Source organism: Takifugu rubripes, chromosome 15, assembly GCF_901000725.2.
Source record: "Takifugu rubripes chromosome 15, fTakRub1.2, whole genome shotgun sequence".
Lineage (NCBI taxonomy): Eukaryota > Metazoa > Chordata > Actinopteri > Tetraodontiformes > Tetraodontidae > Takifugu > Takifugu rubripes.
This window is the reverse complement of record NC_042299.1, coordinates 1,491,191-1,495,152: the sequence shown is the minus strand read 5'-3', so window position 1 is coordinate 1,495,152 and position 3,962 is coordinate 1,491,191. Positions and strand designations below refer to the sequence as shown.

General features: G+C 38.4%; 1 long non-coding RNA gene across 1 annotated transcript; it reads left to right on the top strand.

The window, feature by feature from the left end:
- The first annotated feature begins 558 nt into the window (after positions 1–558).
- LOC115252691 (uncharacterized) lies at positions 559–1,628 on the top strand. The gene is made up of 2 exons (XR_003891012.1): positions 559–694; positions 1,171–1,628. It is a non-coding gene; the product is annotated as an uncharacterized lncRNA (long non-coding RNA).
- Positions 1,629–3,962: the final 2,334 nt, after the last annotated feature.

The window sequence follows — 3,962 nt, the reverse complement described above, 5'->3', positions numbered from 1 at the left end:
CTTAATTGTCTCTTCAAATGTCTGTATTATACGTTACTATTTATCCTCTTTCATGTTATTAAGTGATATATTCATATATCCTCTTTCGTGTTAAGTCATATGTTCATATATTCTCTTTCATATGTTATTAAGTCATAGGTTCATATATCCTCTTTCATATGTTATTAAGTCATATGTTTATATATCCTCTTTCATGTTATTAAGTCATATGTTTATATATCCTCTTTCATGTTATTAAGTCATATGTTCATATATCCTCTTTCATGTTATTAAGTCATATGTTTATATATCCTCTTTCATGTTATTAAGTCATATGTTCATATATCCTCTTTCATGTTATTAAGTCATATGTTCATATATCCTCTTTCATATGTTATTAAGTCACATGTTCATATATCCTCTTTCATGTTATTAAGTCATAGGTTCATATATCCTCTTTCATATGTTATTAAGTCATAGGTTCATATATCCTCTTTCATATGTTATTCAGTCACATGTTCATATATCCTGATGTTCATCTGTTCAACAAAGGGACAACAGGATGTGTGTGTCTTACCTGTTTGGTCCACTCAGACATGACGTGCGTGCTCGGCGTCCTGAAGTGGAGGTTGAGGACGACCACACAGTTCAGCACCACCACCGTCACCACCACCATGATGAACATCAAATATCTTCAACACACAAACACACTCAGGTGTTTTCCATTTTTTAAATCTCAGCCGGTTGTCACCTGGTTCTGCAGCCCTAATGTATATATAGTTTGGAGAAGCAGAATATATCTGATTCAGAGTTAAAGTGATGTGGAGTAAATGGTGCGTTTACCTACTTCACAATAAGAGGAACGGACGTGGATGTTTCTGGAGCCTTTGAGAGATCAAGAGTAGGAAGACAGACTGAGCGAGCAGCACCGAGATGGACAGTGTCATCTTCTCACCACCTACACACACACACACACATTTTTATTATCCTTTTTAAAATATATTCAAAAATCTGTTGGGGAGCTAATTAATGTTTCTCAATTAATGGCGGCCCCTCAGCTCCGCCCACTACCGATGTTTGCTGCTTTATTAGCTGTGTTGTCCCGTGCTGACGTGATATTCAGCTATAATGTCTGATTCTTTGGGTGCTGTTGAAGGTTAACTCAGTTCATGTAGTTGTGATTCTGAAAAGGTCCCAGACTGTTCATCTGCCTGACGCTGGCTTCAGTACGTTCTGTGACTCTGCACTGACTGTCTGCGGGCAGGTAGTAGACCAGCGAGGGAGGAGGAGATGAGCACGCAGGGGATGATGATGTTGACCACGTAGAAGAGAGGTTTGCGTCTGATGACCAGGTAGAAGGTGATGTCCTGATGCTTGTTGCTCTCCATGGGAATGTGTTTGTAGGTGTTTCTCTTGGCGGGTCGGTGGATGATCTCCCACTCACCATTCTCTGTTGGTCAAAGCCAGAGTTCAGACACAAGTGATGAAGTTATGACTGTCAGTCTGGTTGGAGCTGCAGCCAGTCTGAAGGCTCAGGCTCTGGGGAAAACAACTTCTCTGCATGTATCAACAGCATCCAGTACACTGAAAGTCCCCAACAAGCTCCAGGACTGTATGCAGTAAAAAAAATAAATTACTTGTGAAGAGAATTGTCTTTATTTTATTAGCATGTGTTGTACCATATGTTTCTGTTTTCTGTTATAAGCACTTTAGAAGTTAGGAATAGTAGAATGTTTAATCAGTGGAATAAAGATAAGTAGTCAGTTGACCCTTCCTTGACATGAATGTTGTTTAGACAGTTGGAGCCAGGAGGAGACAGTCAGAAGGAAAGTGGTAGACCCCCATCGTAAAACGTGACAGAATTGTTTACTGGTGTTGATAAGTTCCTCGGCAGGAATGACCTCTGACCTGGCTATCTGGGAAGACAATGGAGAAGAAGGACTGCACCAACACCAAATGAGGCGGGAAGAAGAAGATGAGGTCATCCAAGAAGAAGGACTGGATTGGAGTGAATTAGCATCAATAATTTACATATATTGTTCTATAAAAGACTGGGCCAAGGGATAGTTAGGCGGTCAGACTTCATGCCCTGACAATTGACTCTGTTGTTTATAGGGTTATGAACTGGCCCAGAGCTCTGTAATATTTGTATCTTGAAATAATTTTATTGTAAATACATTTTGAAATTGGCATTTGTTTACTTGAAGTCTTCATTTAAAGAACACGCGGATTGGCAGTGACACACAAGAGGTATTGCAATCCAACATTTGGTTACCTGTAAAGCTTGCAGGATCAATAATGATCCATTCAACCGTCCACTTGGTTTCAATGACTATGTCTTCCTTCAGGAGCAACCTGATCTCTTTGGCATTGTACGTTAGAGAGCTGCAAGGCAACATGGGAAATGCAGTTCAGAATTTAAAAAGCCTTTTTTCCTACTGGGAGAGTTTAGCTGCACCGTGCATTTTATTTTTGCACCTTTTTCTCCTCTCATGTGTTTAGATTCTATAAAATCTTGACTCAGCTCAGTTTAAAACATCATGTCAGAGTTTGTCTGCGTTTCAAACAACAATGAAAAATCCTGCCCGTGCATACGTGAATTTGAGCGTGCAGTCCTGCCAGTCAAAGGGGAAATATTTGACGCTGATGGAGCAGGACGATGTGAAGATGGCGGGTGGTGACCAGTAGCAGAGACCTGCTGAATCCACCAGAACGTTGCAGTAGTAGGCCACGTTGAATTGGGCATCGTTGCTGAGGAGGTGGTTGTACACACACGGAAATGTATTAAACATAACGAATTCAAGTATAAATAACAGGACACGTGATACTTGTTCATTGTTATGACTATTTGATCATGTTAAAGGGGTTGAAACCATATTTTGAAAGATGCAGGCGGTGTGTGATTAGAAACTCTTTCTGAACTCTGGTGCTCTGAAACATCTCCGCTTCCATTTTCAGCGGTATTGATAATAAAAACATTATCAACAACGTCAAATCATTCATCCATCCAAATCGTTGTCCTGTTGGACCACCAATGGACAAACACTTTCCATTTAGCACGGACAAAAAACCCCAAATCCTGTTTAGCAATAAAGCTCGGCTCCATTCTCAGGTTTGTAGGTGTAGCATGAAGTCAGGCCCACTGCTGCTTTCTGCAGCTTTAGGAGAACAAGAATAGATTTATCAGCAGACTGTGAGAATAAACAAGTGGAGTTTGTTCCTGATTGTAGCAGGAACCTCTGCGCAGGTAAAGCTAACACAACCAGCTGGATCAAATTAGAAACACAACAGACAGTAGATGGGGCCAAAGAGTAAAGATGCTTTTTGTAAAAATAATAATAAAAATAAATAAATAAACGATACAGCTGAGGCTGAAAGTGTCTGAAATAGTCTAATAGTTTAATTATTTATCCCTCTTCACATTAAACAAGACTTTAAAATTCCTCTTCTGTGATTAAGAAGCTCACCCATTTTCCACATGTCAAGCTTTGCCTCCGTTCAGAGGTTCTGGCTTCAACCATAAACTATTCTAAAAACAGAATAATTCAAATAAGAAAAAGAATAATCTTAGAATAAGCAAGGGATTGCGAAGTACACAGTCACAGATTCTCAATTTAATTTTTATGCCTATTTTTGTGAATATATTTTAGATTTGATATTTTTTTAAATTTGAAACTTTACTGTGTTTCCTTATGTGTTTATCTGCTTTGTGTTATGTGACTGAGGATCAAAACATTTTTACATGTACATTTTGGCATAAGTTAAAAATACATTTGTGTAATTCTAATAGTTTAATATCATACTGTCGAAATATTTGCATGAGGAAGTTTATGTAGAGACAGAAACTACATTTTGGGTATAAATAAAGTTAATGATTCTTTATATTTTCTGTTAAGTTTAAATGTATTTTTTATTTGACTCTTTATTTGCATATTTGAATGAAACTTGAACGCAAAGTTGTCTGCTCCTTTGTTTACTTCCGG